This window comes from Crocuta crocuta, unplaced genomic scaffold (assembly GCF_008692635.1).
Source record: "Crocuta crocuta isolate KB4526 unplaced genomic scaffold, BGI_CrCroc_1.0 scaffold546, whole genome shotgun sequence".
NCBI lineage: Eukaryota > Metazoa > Chordata > Mammalia > Carnivora > Hyaenidae > Crocuta > Crocuta crocuta.
Genome location: NW_027527441.1, coordinates 4,727,755 through 4,749,457, shown reverse-complemented (window position 1 = coordinate 4,749,457; position 21,703 = coordinate 4,727,755). Strand labels below are relative to the sequence as shown.

The following is a 21,703-nucleotide window of genomic DNA, read 5'->3' as shown; positions in this document are numbered from 1 at the left end:
ATCACATCACTTCTTTCAAAACTTTTAGGGATGGGTCAGCACATTTGTTATGTGTATACACCCAGACAGCAAAGTGTACAGCGACGTCGCCTCCTTATCTTCTAGCAGAACTCATATGACATTTTACAAAAATGGATACTCAAAGAGAGGGATCTGGTCAACAATGATGAAAATTCAGCAAAGAAATGAAAAGTGGTAAAACTTAAAATGAAATTCAAATAAAAATACGTAGAAGAAATGGCTGCAGGATATGGATACTGCTGCTGCTGGAGAGGCTCTAGATACACAGCCAGGAAATAAATAGACTCAGAGACATAAATAAATAAGGAAACTTATTGATATATATGAGGAAAGTGATTCTGATGAAAAATGAAGATATTCCAGAGGAAGTGACACTGGCAAAAATATCACAGTAAAGCAGCTCTCAGAGACACCTTGCAACATTGAAAACACAAAGGAAAACATGTTGGTAGCCGATCCAAACATAAGAACTCAAGTCTGTGTGCTGACAGTGTGGAGGCTTCCTTCGGATTCTCCATCTCTATGCCCTTCCCCCACTCGCACTCGCTCAATTTCTCAAAAATAAACATTTTTAAAAATGCAGGGGTGCCTGGGTGGTTCAGTCAGTTAAGGATCCCGCTTTGGCTCAGGTCATGATCTCATGGTTTGTTAGTCAGTCTGAAGCTTGCTTTGGATTCTCTGAGCCACAACCCCCCACCCAAATAAACTTAAAAAACAAAAAACAAGAATTTTTAAAATGCAGATGCAGATCTGCACCTGCCAAGACACACTTTCTGGGATGGAATTAAGGAATCTGATTTTTTAAAAATTTCTTTTCCAAGTGTTTCTTATGTACACTTTGTGCAAAAATGCTAAAATGTCCAGTAAAAATTACAAGAATAGGGAAAGAATATTACTTTAAACATTAAATGGTCAACATTCTGCATTTTCATAGAGTTTAAAGAGTCAAGAAAAGAAAATGTTATGAAATTACAACAAAGAATATACCAACTCAATTTGCGGGAAAATAACCTCACATCTTACACACTCTGATTCTGATACATCTACCTTGCTTTCTTCATGTATTTTGGCATTTTCCCACCTTAATTATGTTACAAGTTCTTGTCACCTAAAACTTGTTATGAAGTAAAAACCTGTGTATGTTAGAACCTTTCCCAAAGAGAGGCCTGGCATGGGCTCTTGCCTACTGGGAGGTGACTGTTAGGCCCCAGAATGTCCTGCTTCATGAGAGGGTCTTTGCCTGGGGGCTTTGACCACTGGACAGTCTAACAAAGTGACTTACAATGAGGGCTTTGGGTGACACAGTGCCAGTTCTGCCCCTGGAGATGGAAGGCATCTGCCCTGTGTGTCTCTTCCTCTGGCTGATTTTAATCTGTATTCTTCCCCTGCAATCACAAGCATATTCTGCAAGGCCTTCCTGTGAATTACTGACCCTGAGAGAGCGGCTGTGGAACCCACTGGACATGCAAGTGGTGTCTCACGAGGGTAGTTTTGGGAACTGCGCCCTCGAACTCCTGCAATACACTCTCACATCACAAAAGTAAACCACCTAATGAATAATTTGCAAGGCTTTCTCTGACTACTCTGTTAAAAGCTCAAACCCATCACTCTCTATCCTTTGCTTTTCTTCCTACCAAGAATCACTGTCTGGCATTCTACTAAATCTGTTTATCATCAGTCCCTGCTTCTGTTCACCACTGAATCTCCAGCACTTTGAACAGCATCTGGCACATAGGAGCGCAACTAAAATTTGCTGAATCTACGGTGTAAAAACACAATGACAGCATTTACTCGACCATTCTGTCTCTTGCTACTAAAGCAAAGGCAAGACTGCAGAGCCGACTCTGCTCCTTGTCCAGGTCAGGTGGGAAATCTTTCAATGGTAGATGACACTTTTTAAGCATTTCCCTCTCTATGAAATGGAAAGAGCAAAATTAAAGTATAGGCCATTTATTACTTTGGTACATTAAAAAACTATATGCTAAATAGTCAAGCAATGTTTCATGTGAGATGGAACAGGTAAGGGCACAATCTCTCTCACCTTCCATCCCATTCCCAAAATAAAGTGATGCCTTTGTATAAAATATTATTTAACAGATCTTCAATGGAACTCTGCATGCTTTCATTGTACCGTATCACAGTGCTATTGTAGCACAAGTCAATTACCACAGATTGCACCTCAAGATTATCATTTCATTCTTCTGCTCAAAAAAGTTATTTCCATCAAAGGGCAGTTTGCAAGGCACAATAAACTGTCCCAGACTACAAGAGACAGCAAACCAAGTCTAAGCTTAAGCTCCCCACCATTCCATAGAAAAGAAACCAAATCTATAATAAACTGACCTCATTCTCTAGACTATTACAATTATTAAAGAAATGGAGACTTGAAAAGTAAGGTACAGGAAGCGTAGACAAGACTTAATCATTAGTAAAGGAATAGTGTGGAAGAAAATATCTCTCTTTATACAAGCCATTTTAAAGAACCAAGATTAGGTTTACATTCAACTACATTTACATGAAGGAGAATCAAAACTATAAGGAAATCAGTTCAAAACAATTCAAATTCCTATTTAAAGTAGACTCAAATTCCTACACGCAATAGATTAGTTCTATGACTTTAATGTCATTCTTAGAAAAACTAAGTTCAGAAAATAGATATAGTTTATATAGTTTAAAACACAGTGATTGTTTTGGCATTAATTTTATCTTCAACTTCTGGTATTTGGTTTCCTTTTACCAAAGAAGGACTTCATTGAGCAAGTCCTTCATAGTATTTATCTCGAAGAAAAGACTGTGAAGAAAAAAAATTCCTGCAAACTTTTCAAATTAGAATAAAAGGCATCTATGACAAAGAAAACTACTCCATGTGAAAAAAATATATATACTGTACACATTTTCATTTTATCTACCTACAGATATGATTTTACACATCATATAAAGTTGAGAAATGAACTGATTTTAAAAAGTGTGCTTTCTAATCATTAGCAGTTCGTGCTAATCTAGTTTGGTGTGGTTTCTCTACCTGCCTGCTATGAGAGGTTGGCTTAGGTAAGCATGGAAAATGACGACTGGTTCAAGTCAGCAAAACTGGGTTTTAACCTCATATTCCACTGTAATCAGGTCATTCTGTGTTACAGTTAGAAGGGAAGGAGCTACTTTTTACATCACTGCATTTTAGACTCTATCAAATGGACCACCAAAGCTTAAGGTAAGTTAAAATGAAGCACCAGTTAGGGTTTCTGGTTACTAAAACCACAACTTTTTAGCTACAAGCTTTCAAAGAAAAAAGTAATCCAAAAGATTTTTCTTGGCTCACAAAAATCATTCATTTTTACAAGACTCTAATCTTCACTGAGATGGTTTTAAGCATTCAGGAATTTAAGTATGCTATTTCACATTAATGAGGTAAGTAATAACCTCTTGATATTTGTTTATTTCAAGGCTGAAGCCACAACCCAGAAACATATCCATTAGTCTAACACAAAATTTACATATTTACACTCCCACATAAATCTCAAAAATTAAAAAAAAAGTTTACTTATTTTGAAAGAGAGAGGGAGGGGCAAAGACAGGGAGACAGAATTTCAAGGAGGCTCCCTGCTGTCAGCACACAGCCTGTGTTCTGTGGGGCTTGATTTCACGAGTGGGGAGATCATGACCTAAGCCGAAACCAAGAGTCCCACACTTAACTGACTGAGCCAACGGGGTACCCCAAGCCTCAGAATTTTTCCAAGGAGGCACTCTGTAATCATCAGAATAAAGATCTGCTAGCACACAGCTAAATCTCCTTACCTACTTATAGTATCATTGCCAAGGTTCTTCAGTATAAAATAAAGTTTACTGGGTAAAAGAGCCTAAAAAGTTTCTCTTCCTGAGATGCTACCAAGAGTTAAAAATAGTTCTAGTCACACAATGTCCTGAACAGCGCCAGACTGGCTCTCCAGGCACACTATCTTTTAAAATTACTGTACACACTGCTGTTGCAGAAATGAATCACAGAACAGATTCTCTATACACATTAGTCAAATCTGCAATTAGCTTCAAAAGCTGGACTGTTTAATTTAAGGGCCAGTCCTCTCAGAAGATGTACCTTACTTATTATTTTATGCCATTAATTTTTTTCTACACAGAAATGAACTTGAAAGGCCAGTCCATTCATACTCATATTTTCTGTAGTTCTTCCCCATTTGGCATTAGGATGGATGGATCTTACTTTTGCCACTATCTCAAAATAGGGCTTTTACCAGTCCCACTTTGGTTTCAATTCCAGCTGACTCCTTCAGTTTTTAGGCAACCTGAATTAGAACAGGAATTTAATTTTAGGGGAAAAAATCACCACCATATAATGCAATGTCCTATAGAGTAGTCTTTTCATTAGACTCCCCAAAAATCCGGTTATTAAATAAAAAAACCCCAGATAGTCACAAAGATTTGAACAAATAGATGATGTTTATAACTAGGTTTAACATTTTATTTTTCTTTTATATTCTTTCTTTATGTCTACCATTCTTGACCTGGAAAGGCAGAGGAAGTATTAAGTAGGCCAGGCAAGAAATTTAAAGTTACTTCACAAAATTGTTACTAATCCTTGTACTTTGTGCTTCAGATAACAGGGACTCCATGAAATACTGAAACTATACTCTTCAGGGTTATATACAACCACCATACATAAAACCTCTTTAGAAGTACATTCTCCATAGAGAAGTCACATCAACACAGCTATTTAATTTGCCTCTTTTCCCAAAAGAAAATGAGATGACAGATTTAAAACACAATAAAACGGGGAAACTGGGTGGGTTGGTCAGTTAAACTTCTGACTTTGAAGCCCCAGTTGGGAGCCTGCTTCCGATTCTGTCTCTCTCTCTCTCTCTCTCCACTCTTTCTCTCAAAAATAAACATAAACAAAAAATAAAACAAGATAAAATGGCCATTTTTATTTGGCTTTTTCTAAGACTCACTGAGGGCTTATCGCTTGTCAGTATTTTATACAGGTAGTATCTTAATATTACTCCTGTCTTACAAAAAAAGAATTAGAGGGTCAAAGAGACTGGGTTTAAACTCATATATGCTGACTACCAGAGTCCATTGTTAGGGGTAGAGATATAAAGTGGAAACCAAAGACTAAGGTTAGAAGACAGAATACATATGCCACCAAGAAATACCACAGTGGCTAGCAAAGGGTTGTAAAACTAAGCACTGCTCAAAAAGGTGGTGAGAAAGAAATATTCTATTACACTTCTCCATTCCACTGGCAATTCCATCTAAGGGCTAGAGGCCAAAGATAAATGGCTGGGATATTTTCACTTAAAAATTCAGGTTTAGTGGATATGCACACTTTTTTTTTTAAGTAGGGGGGCAGCTGGGTGGCTCAGTCAGTTCTGCATCTGACTTCTGATTATGGCTCAGGTCATGAGCTCACGGTTCATGGATTAAGCCCCATACTGAGCTTATGATGACAACAGGGAGCCTGCCTGGGGTTCTCTCTTCCTCTCTCTCTCCCCTACCCCTCCCTCTTGCCCACGTGCTCATTCTCTCTCTAAATAAAAAAAAAATTTTTAAAGAGGAACATATAAGCTTAAATATACCTATAAGGTTCTAGGGACTTGTAGTCCAATTTATTTAAGTGCTAAATTACAGATAATTTCTCTTAAGAAATACAGAAAGCTTCCTCAAGCGATTAAGACTGAAGCTGATTGAGGGGCGCCTGGCTGGCTCAGGGGAGCCTGCAGCTCTTGATCTCGGGTTGGTTGGAGTCCCACGCTGCACGTAGAAATTACTTAAATAAATAAAATTGAAAAAAAAATTTAAAAAGCAACTTAACTGTGTTTGAGGAGTGGTACAATACTCTTCGCTAAGAATGTATCTTAAAATTATTTGAGAGTCAAAGGGAAAAACGGAGTCAACACCAACTTGGTTCACAACTTCAAGTCTGTATCTAATACTCACATCAGGGTTAACCGACTCAACTAATTTCAAAACTAGGTATTTCAAAATTGAATTTTAACACTCAGCCTTGAGAGTGCAATTTAAAGCGTAAATTTTAAGACTCACGAAATTATAGGTTATCAAACAAGAAAACAATGTCGACTTGAAGCTAGAGGTAATGTTTGTTTCAGAAAGAAAAAAAAAAACACCGTTGGGTTGGCAATTCTATTTACAGAAATTCTCCTGTGTTAAGAGTTATAGTTATTTAGGGGCGCCTGGGTGGNTCTCTCTCTCTCCTAGAAATAAACTAAAAAAAAAAAAAAAAAGAAAAAAAAGAGAGAGTTATAGTTATTTAATATATAACAGTCCTTGGCAACACTGCTTGTTAAAAACACTATTCTAGATTAATATTAGCTATTACTCCTCCATCCCTAAGTTGCACCATTTTAAGAGTGTCCTATTATTTCCTTCTCCAATGCATTTCCGAGGCATCCCAATTTCCAAACACAAATGATCAAACAACTCTTATAGATTATGCCTTAAAAATACAAATCCAACAGCATTAGGGCTTTTCTACATAAAAATGTGTGAATATTTAGTCCAGATTACAAAAACTGAATGAGAAAAATTCCAGACTTTAAAGTAAGATGCAGAGTGCGAAGAAATCCCAGTGGTTAAGAAAACAATGAATACAGAATTCGGAAAGTTGCCAAGGTCACCCAATCAAGAACTACTGTCAGCAGTTAATCACCTGCATATTTCATTATTCTTTGGGTAGGAAAAAAACCAAACCAAACCAAAAAACAAACCCAAAACACTTTAGACAGAATTAGAACGGAAATAACTTTTTGAAAAGGACTACTGTGCACCAAAACATGTACCCATTTATCATTTCAAGTAATCACTGTTGCCAAACTTTAGACGCGGTCTTGTTTTTGACAATAAACATTTTGCTTCCAAGAGCCACTCTGTGCGAAGACCAGTCACCATCTGTTTCAACCACAGTCAACCTCTATTTAAAATATCAGCCTGCCATTACACCCACCCCTCTACAAACAAATGCGTGACACATCCCAGGTTAGTGACTTTTGAAGGCCCCGATTTACCTGAGAAGAATCTTCCGTCTGTTAACAAGTTCATTAATATTATCACCACCCAGATTAACTTTCGGTGCATTTTCAAATAAGAGACTGCATGACATTAATTTGCCCGCATTCTAAATCGCCGAGATCGCCAGTCTTCACGTGAAATGGTAAAGTCAGTAATCCCCACCAGGGCGTCGGTGACCCCAATAAAATCTAGGGCGTGGATTCCCGGTGCCACGTTTCCCCGCCCACCTACACCGGACCCCTCAGGCCAGCGAAGTGAGCTTCCGGATGGGGCCGCAGGGTGGGCCCAGAGGGGAGGCGGCGGCGCCCAGGGAGGCCCCCTCAGGGCTGGTCGTGCAAGGGCCCGTCCCGCCGCCCAGGTGGACGTCCAGCCGGGAGACGCAGCCCCGCGGGGACCCGGACCGGCTACGCGGGGCACAGCGCGGACAGGCCGCCCCCACCCAGCCAAGCGCTCCCACATTTCTCCTTTTCTCTCTTACCTTCTCGCACAGCGTCCGCACTTGGTTCTCATTAAGCTGTTTACACTCGTTCAGCTGCTCGACCCACTGGTCCAGCTNCCCCGCCGCCGCCGCCGCCGCCGCCTCCCGCCCGCAGGTTCCTCCCGGCTCTCTCGCCCCCTCTCTGGCTCTTTCTCTCCCCTCCCTCTGGGTTTCCGTCATCGCCTGGGCATTTCCGCCGGGAACAGGCGAGCAGGCGGCGCCGGCGGGGCTAGGGGCGCGGAGGGTGCAGCGCCCCCGTGTGGCTCGGCGGACAAACGGCCCGTGGGGGCCAAAGTTGGCTCTTCTTTTCCCCTCCTCCCTTCTCTATCTTCCTTCCCCACTTGGGGTCCGGACCAATCTCTCCCGGTTCTTACCTCACATCTTTTTCTCTGGGAACTTAGATTCCCCTTAGTCTCCTGCAGGGCTGTTTCAGCGCTCTGGAGAGGAATTGGGAAAACTGTGCCTTTCCTCGGCAGCAGGGTCTCCCCAGAGTCTAGCACTCTCCCATAGCAAGCATTCAATATTTATTGGGTGTATAAATGAATTCTTTCTAGTCTTATCTCTGCCACTAAGTAGCTGTGGACTCTACCATCTCCAAGCCTCCCTTTCATGAATTTTTTGTATGACAACAATCTGTGTCCCTTCCAGCTCCGGCATTCTTTACTGCATTTACTGCATTGTTTTCTGAGTTCTAATGATTTGTACATTCAACAAATATTTATTGAGCAACTGCTAACTGCCAGCTCCCTTGTATGGCAGGCGCTAAACAGCCATACTGACTCCGTAGAAGGCACGTACTACCTCCTCTCAACTCAAGTAAGAGAAGATGCAAGTTTCCAATCTTGGCTTTGCCAACTTCATAGCTGTGGGCTTGGGCAGTCACTCAAGTGCCCCCAGCCTCAGAGTCCTCATCTGTTTGAAAGGCTCAGTAAGGTCTACCTTTTCAAGTTGTGAAGAAACATTTTACAAGTGCCTATCCAATAGTACTTAAGGGAGCGACATATTAATTGCCATTTCCCCGCTGGGCAGCAGTTACAGAAAACTTTAGGAAGGTGGCATTTGGGGGTACCTGGGTGGTTCAGTCGGTTAAGCGTCCACTTCCTGATCTTGGCTCAGGTCATGATCTCACAGGTTGGTGAGTTCGAGTCCTATGTTGGGCTCTGTGCTGACGGCATAGGGCCTGCTCTGGATTCTCTCTCTCTAGCTGTCCCTTCCCCTTCCCCACTCCTGTCTCTCTCTCTCCTTCAGAATAAATAAATAAACTTAAAAAATTTTACCAAAAAAAANGGAAGGTGGTATTTAAACTGAGGTTTGAAACGTTTCCTCGGGCAAAACCTTGAAGTTGCCTGAAGAAGAGGAAAAACTTTGCAGGTGATCCTTTCCTGAGCCAAAGTTGGACACTCAACTGACTGAACCACCCAGGTGCCCCTAAACGGTTTTTATAATGTTTATTCATTTTCAAGAGAGAGAGAGAAGGGGGAAGGAGGAGGGACAGAGAGAGAGGAGGACACAGAATCTGAAAGGGGCGCCNAAAAAAAAAAAAAAGAATCTGAAGCAAGCTCCAGGCTCTGAGCTGTTAGCACAGAGCCCGATGTGGGGCTCGGGTTCATGAACCCCAAAACCATGACCTGAACTGGAGTTGTTCACTTAACCAACTGAGCTACCCAGGAATTCCTACCTTTTTCCTTTTGATCAAAGAATTTTAAAATCATTGACTTCAGCAGATCCATTGGCTTAAAATTACATGTTCAAGGCGCCTGGGTGGCTCAGTTGGTTAAGCGTCTGACTTTGGCCTAGGTCATGATCTTGGGGTTCTGGACTTTGAGCCCCGCATTGGCCTCTGTGCTGACAGCTCAGAGTCTGGAGCCTGTTTCAGATTCTGTGTCTCCTTTTTGCTCTGCCCCTCTCTAGCTTGCACTTTGTCTCTCTGTCTCAAAAATAAACAAACATTAAAAAAAATTACGTTAGATATAGGGCACTTGGGTGGCTCAGCCAGTTGGGCATCTGACTCTTGCATTTGGCTCAGGTCATGATTTCATGGTTCATGGATTCAGAGCCTTGTGTCAGGCTTTGTGCTGAGCACTAAGGCTGCCTGGGATTCTCAATCTCTCCCCCTCCTTTCTGCCTCTTCCCCGCCTGCTCTCTCTCTCTCTCTCAAAATAAACCAACTTAAAAAAAAGATTACATGTTAGATTTTTTTTCTTACACAACTGATTAAGTTCTTTTAAAATATATAAATATTGATAATTTTCTTTATTTAAATGGTTTTAATATGAATCATTTATATCTATATTTTGTAATATATCCGGGAAGTTATATGCTACATGTAAAGTTATACATTGTATTGTTCTAAAAAAGATTCTTGTAAGCCATCATAATTCTCAAAAGCTTAAGTAAGTATCTTTACTTCTAGTTATAAAAGACTTTCTGATGATTGGAATGTGAAGGTGGTATTGTGGAAATTGGCACAGGGAATTCTGGGTCAGAATCTCCATCAATTATGATGAAATTCAAAAGATAAAGTCAAGTTGGAAATGCTCTATTTAAATTTAAAAACTACACATCACCATTAATAAACTATTAATAAAAGGATCACAGTTCTTATTATGATTTTGATACGATAGTTTTCATTCTAGCTAACACTGGTATAGCAGAGATTGCTGTAGTCTAGCTAATACCCACTGTACAATTCTGTTTTGAGTAAAAAAATGCCCTGCCTAAAAAAAAAAAAAATACCTAGGAGTGGGTGTGTGGTGTAATTTTGGCAAAAGAGAGTAATAGCTGAGAGGGGCTGCCTAGGAAAGCTCATAAGGAGTAAACTCAAAATGCTCTTGCCTGAAACTCATTGGAGGAGATAGAACAGCCATTTTGAAGCCACTAGAAAAAAGCAAGAGATGAAAGACCACACATTAGGGACAGCTAAGAAGAAAGATAAAAAGAACTTGGGTTCCTAATGGCAATGTGAAACCGGAATAGCAGCTCTGGACTGCCTACTTCCAAACTTATTCTAAAAAAACAAAAACCAAAAAACAGCCTTCATATTTGTTTAAGCTTCACTTGGGGGTTTTGTTACAGCTAAATGCAAACCTAGCTGATACATACAGATACTACTCATTTTATGCTTTGACTAAATGATAGGTGGAAAATCATGATTTTTTTGACAATTAGTGAAGTTGAGCAATTTTTCATATTTTTTGACATTTAGATTGTGTATGTGATTTCAGTGTTCATTATTATTGTTTTTTTAATGTTTGTTTTTGAGAGACAGGAGCAGAGCGCAAGCAGGGGGAGGGGCAGAGAGAGGGAGACACAGAATCTGAAGCAGCCTCCAGGCTGTGAGCTGTCAGCATGGAGCCTGACGATGAGCTCCAACTCACAGACTGTGAGATCATGACCTGAGCCAAAGCTGGAAGCTTAACTGACTGAGCCACCCAGGCGCCCCTTGAGTGTTTATTATTTTATCGGGCTTTTCACTTCCTTATTACTGATTTACAGACTGTCTGATATGCATGTTTCAAATATTTACAAAGAATGTTACTTGGATGCAAAAATTTAAACATTATTTTGTTTTAGTAAGGATATTCATTTCAGGCAGTATTCTAAGTACTTAAATTACTACCTCATTTGTTCCCTTCATTACAACCCTGTGAGGTAAGTGCTATGATTACTGTTCTAATTAAGGAGATGAGGATCCTGAGGTAGAGAAAATCAGGCCCCAGGTCACTCGGTTGGAGCTGAGAAAGGAAGCTAGGTAGCCAGAGCCTAGATCAGGTCAGTAAGTTGCTTAAGGCTGTTTAAAGACACTCCTCTGCCCCAAGATTACAAGGATATTTTATTGTTTATTTCATATACCCAAATAATTTCTGTAGATCTCCTTGCAAATACAATTTTTTTGGTGATTTTTGTTATTGTGGTAAAATATATGATTTACCATTTAAACCATTTTAGAGTGTTTTTTGTCTGTTTTTCAAAATGCTTATTTTTGAGAGAGAAAGAGAGAGAGAGAATGCAGGTGCATGAGGGGAGGGAGGGGCAGAGAAAGAGGGAGAGAGAATTGCCAGCAGGCTCCGTGCTATCACCGGGGAGCCCAACGCAGGGCTCGATTCCATTAACTCTGAAGTCACAAACTGAGCCAAAATCAAGAGTTCTACGTTTAACTGACTGAGCCACCCAAGTGCCCCTGATTTTGTTTTGTTTTGTTTTTAAAGCAGGCTCTTTGAGCACACTATATACACTGTATGTTAGCTAACTTGACAATAAATTATATTAAAAAAAAAAGTAAGCTCTTTGCCCATTGTGGGGCTTGAACTCAAAGCCTTGAGATCAAGAGCCGCATACTCTATGGACTGAGTCAGTCAGGTAGCCCCATTATAATCATTTTTAAGCGTACAATTCCATGGCAGTAGGTCCATTCACAATATCAGGCAACTCTTACCACTCTCACCTCCAGAGTTTTTTCATCACTCCTAAAAAGTAATCCGATACCAATTAAACAATAATCGTTGTTCCCCAAAATACACATACACCCTACTATTATTGATCATAAACCTCGGAAGAGCCCTCACCTTGACACTCGAGGAAGCTTTTGGTGCTTATTCTAATACTCTTGAGTTATCTGGATTATTGATCTAACTCTAATATGCATTTTCCCATATTACATCATATTCCATTGATTCTAAGGTACTGTTTTTTTTCCCATACCATAACATCTGAAATCAAGTCCCATCCTACAGTCGATGACATCTTAGATTCAATCAAATACCTTTTAGAATTGTTTATANTGGAGATGAGCACTGGGTGTTATGTGGAAACTAATTTGACAATAAACTATTTGTAAAAAAAAAAAAAAAGAATTTTTTATAAGCCAAAGTGCTGTGTTCAAGTTACTCTAGTTTCGCCTTTCCCCACTCTTCATTTCAGTGTGGGTATGGTGCTTATTTAACAATAATTTTTTTAGGGGCGCCTGGGTGGCTCAGTCGGTTAAGCCTCCGACTTCGGCTCAGGTCATGATCTCACAGTTCGTGGGTTCGAGCCCCAGGTCGGGCTCTGTGCTGACAGCTAGCTCATATCCTGGAGCCTGCTTCAGATTCTGTGTCTCCCTCTCTCTCTAACCCTCCCCTGCTCACCCTGTCTGTCTCTCTCTCTCAGAAATAAACAATTAAAAAAACAAACCGAAACAATAATTTTTTTAATTCCTGAAAGTAGGGTTACTGGTTACAAAGGCATATGTAGTGTAGTTTCCTTAGGAATCAACAACTTCTGCTCTATAGAGATTGTACCACTTACCATTTCCACAGTGTATGAGAGTGCCTGCATATCAGATATGAATAGATCTGGTCTTTGTCCCTGGTTCATGGCATAAAGCTTCCCAAATCCTTGGAATTTCCTGGGTGATCAGAGTATATTTGTTACACTAATGAGGTGACTCATGGTTGGCCCCCAAATAGCTACAGGGAGCTGATCACCCAAAAGACATGTCGCATGACAGATTAGCCAACTTTGGGCCAGCCTGACCTCAGAGGAGGTTGGAGCTTCAGAATGAGCTCCACCATGTAACCAATGATTTGATTAAAATGGCTCTGTAATGAAACCCCCAAAACAACTCTGGGTATTGAAACTCTGTAGAGCTTCCAAGTTGGTGAGCACATCGATGTGCAGGGAGGAGGTGCCCGGATGCCACAAGGAGAGAGGGCAGAGCAGCTCTGGATACCCATCTGCTGGCAAGGAACTTGCTCTGCACACTTCCCAGTTTGGTTGTTCCTAACTGTATCCTTTGTCACCAAACTATAATTGTAACCTCAGTGTTTCTGTGAATTTTGTGAGCTGTTCAAGCAAATTTTTGAGCCTGAAAGGATTGTGGGATCTCTGAATTTGTAGCCTGCTTGGGGTACGCTTGAAATTTGTGGCTGCAGCTGGAAGTTGGGATAGTCTTGTGAAGGACTTTGCACTTTAGTTGTAAGGGTTGTGCTAAGTGTCAGAATTGAAATGAATTGCAATATACCCATTTACTGTCACGGAATCAGTTACGGAACAGTGCAACACAGTAAGTTTTTATCTTAATACATCTTTTTAAAAATTTTTTAAATTTATTTATTTATTTCTAGGGGAGAGAGAGAGAGAGACAGCGTGAGCAGGGGAGGGTCAGAGAGAGAGGGAGTGACAGACTCTGAAACAAGCTCCAGGCTCTGAGCTGGCAGTCAGCACAGAGCCTGACGCGCGGCTAGAACCCACGAAACGCGAGATCATGACCTAAGCGAAAGTCGGACGCTCAACCGACTAAGCCAGCCAGGTGCCCCTATCTTAATACATCTTTTGATGGGTGAACTTATGACAATTTACTGTCTTGGTTACAACTATATTTAACTTATTATTAACACTTTAAAAAATAGTTAAAGTTGCTATAGTTACATACTTTTTTAAATTCATGGATATAATTTATATCCTTTCATAGTTTGCTGTGGAAATTAGCTCCCCACTTTCTTTTGATTCCTGGACGCACAGGTATACTTAATCCTTTTATTTTACAGTACATTGTCAACATGTCTGTGTGAAATCCTTGTATTTCCCCTTTCATCCTGGATATAGGATCTCATTTCTCTCCTTTGAAAAGTATCTTTTAATGTATTTGACATATATCCTTATATTATCCATGTAAGTGATACAGTATTATGTCTTACGTGCATATTCGTATTGTGCTATGCATTTACTTCCAACTTCACTAAAAGAGGACCATTACTGTATTTAATGTCTTTTAACATTTTAAAAAGTGTATTTATTTTAAGAGAGACAGAGCAAGTGTGAGTGACGAAGGGGCAGAGGGAGAGGGAGTGAGAGAATCCCAGGCAAGCTCCATGTTGTCATTGCAAAGCCAGACACAGGGCTCTCTCACATGATCTGAGCTGAAGTCAAGATTTGGTCACTTAACCAACTGAGCGACTTGGGCAGCCCACTTCTAAATGTTAATATATAGTATTCCACTGTATGAATGCACTTTATCCATTTCCTTAATGATATTATCCATCTTTTTATTTTTTTTGCAATGTTGATAAGTATGAAGTGGTATTTGATTGTAATTTGCATTTTCCCTCCACTAGTTAGTTTGAACATCTCATTACACATTTGTTAGTCATTTGGATTTCCTTTGTGATTTGCCTATTCAAATCGCAGCAGGCTCAATATTCTTGTTTTGTTTGACTCCCAGAAGTATGTTCTATACGTTAATCCCTAGATTTACTTGTGTCAAGTAACTTCCCTCAGTCTGTCATCTCTCTGTGAAGTTCTTTGAATAGAAACAGTTGTCAAATCCATTTTTGTTTTCCTTTTTTGTGATTTTTGGGTCTTAAATCATTTCTTACTCCTATGTCTACATTTTAGCTTATTAGTTCTTAGTATGTGAAAAGCCAGGGTCTAGCCAAAGATGTAATCATGGGGAAACACCACACGAACTCAAACTGAGGGACTCTGTAAAATTAATTTATAAATTTCAAATGTGTCAAGATATAAATATCAAGGAAACCCTGATGAAACACTCCAGACTAAAGAGATCTGGCCATGAAATACAATATGTGGTTCTAACTTTGTAGTCTTTTGCTGTTAAGACCCACTATCGGGTCAAATGGTGAGAATTACATGGTATCTAAGAACTAGATGGTAATAAGGTATTGGTGTTAGTTTCCTGATTTTAATGATTGTACTGTTACGTAGGAGAATTTCCTTCTTTGTAGGAAACACACACTGAAGTATTCAGGAGTGGTGAAGCATCAAGTCAGTAACTTAACCTTAAACAGTCCAAAAGTTTTTTCAACTTTTCTGAAAGTTTGTGACTGTTTCAGAAACTTTTTTTGTTGTTCTTCAGATTCAAATAGAGGTAAAATCAGTAACCTCTACCTGAAAACAAGGTCATACTGCATCAACGGGAACCCATTTCCCAATTCTTTAAATAGGAAAAATGCACATGCCAACCCCAAATTTCCAATTTCCTAAAATATTACCAATTACTCATGTACAAACAAGAAGCTACCGTGTTTTGAGTATAAAATGCTTAAAACATGGCTTTCTGATCACCAAACAAAATGGTTTTAATAAACAGTAGCTTTGTACATGGTGGTTATCTCGTGTATCTATAATTTTCTTCAATATGCTCCCATCTGGCATGGGACTCATGACATTACAGGAAAACCAAGGCCTACATGAAAGATAAATGTGGAAAAAAACCCTTTAGGACAAATACGAGAAAAAGTTTCACGTTGAGCATTAGCTGTGATATCAACACACCTATCCTATTTTTGACACCATAATGTTCTGTCTATGCATTTGGAATGTCGTAAGACTTTTGTATACATCAAGTGTGGGGGACATATTTTTCCCAATATTCAACTGGCTGAAAATATATCAAGATATATACATACACATACGTAGTATGTATAGTGAATTTGGGGTATTACAAGCCGAGCAGCAGCTTTGGGGAAATGCAAATCAAAACCACAATGATATATCATCTCATATCCATGAGGATGGCTACTATAAGAAATAACCCAGCAATAACAAGTGTTGGTGAGGATATGGAGAAATTGAAATCCTCTTGCACTGGAGTATAAAATAGTAGAGCCACTATGGAAAACATTACGGTAGTTCCTTGGAAAATTAAAAATAGAATTACAATGTGATTTACCAGTATCACTTCTGGGTATACATCCAAACAATTAAAAACAGTCTTGAAGAGATATTTGTGCACCAATATTCACAGCAGTATTATTCATCATAGCCAAAAAAATGGAAGCAACCCAAATGTTCAAGGAATGAACGGATAAATGAAATGAAGTATTACATAAAATGGAATCCTGCTCAGCCTTAAGAAGGAAATTGTGACACATGCTACAACATGAATGGACCTTGAGGGCATTATGCTAAGTGAAGTAAGTAAAAAAAAGACAAATATTGTAGGACTGCCATTTCTCCAAGTGCCCTCCTCCATGCCCATCCCCCCTCCCCCCCACATCCATCAGTCCTCAGTTTTTGTCAGCATTCAAGAGTCTCTCATGGTTTGCCTCTCTTCCTTTCCCCCACCATTTCCCCCTTCTTCTCCCCCTTGTTCCTCAGTTAAGTTCCTCCTAATCCTCCTATACGTGCAAACATATGATATTTGTCCTTCTCTGCTTGACTTATTTCGCTCAGCCTAACACCCTCAAGGTGTTAGGTCCATCCATGTTGCTACACATGGCCAGATTTCATTCTTTCTCTCAATGAGACATTTCTGGTGTGGAAGGAGCTAACAGTCTTTGTAAGAGTGGGAGAGGCATGAAAGAAACCAGCCATTAAAACAAAGTGCGGTAAATACTGTGAAAAATGCCCTTCTACTTGGTGTTAATAGGTCTTAAAGAGGAAGACTATATAATTCATGCTACTGGGGTTTAGGAATACTTGTAAGAGTAAGGCAACTGGAAGATGAGTCTTGAACAATGTTTTTTGAGTTATACATGTTGAAAAGTTGAGAGGTCTTTATATTTATTTTTAGAAAGGGGGGGAAGGGCAGAGAGAATCTCAAGCAGGCTCCACTCGTAGCACAGAGCCTGATGCGGGGCTTGATCCCACAACTCTGGGTCATGACCTGAGCCAAAATCAAGAGTCGGACGCTCAACTGACAGAGGTCTTTAGACAGAGGAGACATACGTGAATGCATTATAACCTAAAGCACTCCACAGACATTATCTGTGTGGGTGTATGCAATATGGGGAAGTAGGAGGGATACACATCACACCATCAATCTCCAATGGAATGACTTAAGTTGACAAAGAGGAACGAGAGACTTTACATCCTTGACAAGATCTCAATCTAGCACAGTACCTTGGCATTATCCGTTGGCAGAACCCTTGGTTTACCACAGGAGTGGAAGGAAGTACAGACATACCCTATAGAACACATCCCTGGTTAAAGTATTCCTGGCAGGACTCTTCCTTTTTATTTTTTAAATTGTGAAATACACAACAAAACTTATCACCCTAACCATTTTTTAACTTTACAATTTAGTAGTGTAATATTTTCATTAATATTCAGACATGGTTTCAAAACATCTTGGTTGGGAATCAGTGGATTAGAAGTCATCAGTTACTTGATTTAGCAGAACTTCCAACATGAAAAACCCACTCACTTCTTAACAGAACTAACATAATATTAGCCAAAGGACTAGAATGTATGCACAAAGAGCAATTATTTTTTAATCGAATGTGCAAAAATCTAAAATTACTGTAATGCCTTTTGCATATTCTATAATTCAAAATTTAAAAGAAGGGATTATGAATTAGGTACACAAATTGATGTCTGGAATTAAAAAAGCAAGTAACATGTCAAAGAAAAGGAATTTAAGACAGATCTTATATTCTTTTAACCCAACAATACTGGAAAATTTTAACCGATGTTCACAAAGATGACTCGAGATATGAAAATATCTTGACGGGTCTTCGGAATGAATGCATTATAAAATAAGCAATGCTTTCCTCCATGGGATTGATATAAAGATTAGTTGATGCACATACAAAACATAATAGCATACCTTTAGCACAAGTCATATGATCAGTAATGTTGACTAAATGTAAATGGAATCTTTAACCAAACGTGTTCAATTGACTAGTTTTCCCAAAACAATTATTTTCACATAAAAAAATGAATCTGTCATAGACAAGTGTTATTCTTATCAAATAAAGGAAGATACATTTTAAAAATGAAAGGAGTTACAAATCCCAAGATATATGCAGCTTCCTGTGACAAATTAGAATGCAGTATATTATGAAATTAAGAGTTCCACGGAATATTTCAGAGGAAGCTTCTTAACAAATTAAAGAACCAGAGGGGTTCTTTAATGGTTACCAGATTCAGAAATAAGATAATAACAATAAAGCAGACAGCAGAGTTTAAACCTCAAGAAATGAGTAGGATTTATAGCTTTACAAAGTTTTCCTGTCTTAATCTCTAATGAGTTCTTTTAAATCTTATTTCCACATTGCATTACTAGGCAACAACTTCTCAGTTTCTTGTCATTAGCTACTAGGAATCTATAGTCACTGCTCTTACAATTATATGCATCAGAATTTTAAATAGTGTTTGTCTTATAAAGATAATTTAATTATCTTCCTCCACAATCTATTTTTCAAGCTGCATGAAAAACTGGGAGTTTATCATGGTACTCAAGCACTGTCAGTATTGTCAAAATCGAAATCAAACTATGCCTGTAAAAAAAAGATTAGTTTTAAAATACTGCCTATACCTAAACACATTTTTTCTCCTAAGAATACACCCATCGAAAGGAGTATGTATGGAGCCTTAAGTCATTACCTTAAACAATGTCTTGGGGGAAGAAATTAGTCTGAAATGGCCACAGTGACATGTAATTTTGATATGTACACAGATTTAAAAAGCATACACCTCAAACAACTTGTCACTAAGGATGATTTGCCTTGGAAAATTCTGTCATAGGGCTCAAAAAGGCTCTAATGATGGCAAAGGCATTGATGTCAAAGATACATGACAGGATACAATGAAAATTGTTATACAAAATGAGTTTAAAAAGCATTTTAAATTTTTTAATATAACATCCAATTGGTATTTAAACATGTATCGATATCTTTAAAAAGTTTATATATTTGTTTAAGTTCACTAAAAATTCCTTTGGGAATCTTCTCATTAGGGAAATGCAGGTACAGTCTTATCTTTAGCTGGATTCAGAACTTAAGTTGTAGAGGCACTTTTACATCATTGGAAGGCAGAGTGATATAATTAAAACATAAGAACATAGAAGTTAGTTTGATTGCCTCACTGAACATCTCAGCTTACATATGTATCATCCAGTCATTCTCTATTCCATTACTTTGCTTTTTCCATATTACTTCTCATGATGTGAAAGGGATGACTTACACGTTTATTACTTGTGTCTCTTGAATAGCATGAGAACCACATGAAGGCAGGGACTCTGGTTTGTCCTATAAAACTCCAGGCAGTAAGGAAGTTCGTAGAGTGAGGGGAAAGGAATGAAGGAGATGAAGGCAAAACCAACTGCAGTGGACGGAGGGCTCCAGCATTTTGGTCATCTAATTCAGTCAGTTCTCTGTGGGCTGTTTTTCACATTATGGGTATGTGTAAAGCAAGAACCATTCATGTATTTGCTCATTAGTCAAGAAACACAAAAGAAAAAAAACACACTGAAACTAGAAGAAATTCAGTTTATTCAGTAACTCTTAAGTTCCAAAACAATACTATTGACAAATAAGCAAAGGTTTTTGTTTGTTTATAATGTTTGCTCAAATTTTAATTTGTTCTTTTACTTTTAGGACCAAAACACATATTTGAGAGGGGGAAAAAAGAAAATGCTCCAGTCTCTCATGTTCTGTTTCAAAGTGCAGATTTTAAAATGTAACTGAATATTTCGATACAGGTTTTTCATTTTTTTTGGAAGAAATTAAAAATCATGAAATAAAAATATCACCAGACAGTATCAAAAGAATCTGAACGTTGCTTCAAGAAAGCATCCTTTAAACATTTAACTTCTCATTTACCTAATAGAGACATTTTTAATAATGAATTTGTAACATCTTTCCATAACCAAGCATAAACCAAATCACTGAGACAAAGTCATTTTTTGAGTAACAGTTGGTATGACTGTTCTAATACCTATTCAGGAGTTTGGATTTTTAGACTATTTTCAAATAAAACAACTATATGGACACCCATCCCCCCACCTGTGTTATTTTGATAGTGCTTTAATTCTGTAGTCTCCAGATTCCTTATTTCTTTCAGTTGCAGTCTTGGCTGGAGTTTTCCCTTTTACAGATTTGTTTGTTACAGAAGAACACTAAGTATTCTGAATTCTATCCTATTTGGTTACTGTGAGTTAAGGGCTTATCCTGGGAGTTCTTAGTGTTTTTCTAAATTGAAAAATTAGTTATTCTACAAAAAATTTGGCTGAATTGTACTCTTTTTGGAGGCCTGTGCTAGATAGCATAAAAGTTTGCTAACATAGAAAGTTTGAGAAAACACTAAGGCACTGCTAGCTATCTGTTTAGATTTAGCCAATGTAAATTTCATGGCACATTTTTTGGGCCCACTAGCACTAGGTTGGGTTGAGAGGATCTTTCTAGCTGGAATCTTACAGAAAACAGGAATGGGTGTCAGTGGGCAGAGAGAGTGCTGAAGACCGTAGTTATACACTACACTCCTGTTCTATGACGATTATTACTGAGACATTTTTTGCTTTTGTGGAATGCTGGAAAAAGAAAAAAATCTATGACTATAGAATTAAAAAACTTCTAAGTGCTGCATTATTTAAATCACTAAAATACAACTACACTAATGGCTTTAGCTAAAGAAATTATTTCTTATTACTTGCTACAAAAAATCACGTTAAAAAAGTTTGAATTGTGAAATACAATACAAAGAAATAGTCTTGTGGAAAGGGCTCACTAGAAAAGGTGTTAAATGTGCTTTAATTTCAATACGATATAAAACTACTTCAAATATAAAAACTTAAAAAATCTCTAGTCAAGGATAAACACTTAAAATATGCAAACCAAGTTCCCTATTAAAATATACTTTGTAAGTAAGAATTAGACAATATTGAAATTAAAGGAATTTGTCCCATTAGACACAGAATTGTAAATCACATTAACTATCAAGAATTATAAAATTATTGGTCTGATCAACCAATTCAAGTAAAAAAAAATCCTTTAGTCTAAGTTAAATAGCACAATGTTACCATAAACAATGTATCAAAAAATATCAAATTTTACAAAAATCTTATTTTAAAAATTTTACTACTATTGCTTAATTTTAATCATGTTAAATGTTACATTTACTCTCTACATTAGAATAATCTCAAAAGAACCTTTATATAAGCTGCTAACAGTTGTCATAGGAACACTTCAAAATATAAATTTCAAAATATTGTTAATGCTTCTAATATTGAAACATTATCCTGTTGAAAGTATAGGTATTGAAAATAGCCTAGTACAGTTCACTAAAATATTGCATGGAAATAATTTTGGTATTTTAGATGTTAGAAATTGACTTCCAATTGCATTATATGATACACTGTTACATTTAAACATTTTATAAAGGACTATATGGTTTATATTTCCTACCACATTTATAAATATAAAAAAATGTAAGTAAAAAATGCTTGGA

The 21,703-nt window shown here is 38.2% G+C and overlaps 1 protein-coding gene across 1 annotated transcript in view; it reads right to left on the bottom strand.

Annotated features, from left to right (window-relative positions):
- The window catches only part of PPP2CB (protein phosphatase 2 catalytic subunit beta), a 33,966-nt gene extending 26,348 nt beyond the window's left edge, over positions 1-7,618 (bottom strand). Inside the window, exon 1 of the mRNA XM_077760874.1 lies at positions 7,535-7,618. The gene's annotated coding sequence lies outside the window, so the exon portion shown is untranslated. The remainder of the gene's footprint in view (positions 1-7,534) is intronic.
- Between the last annotated feature and the right edge of the window lie 14,085 nt (positions 7,619-21,703).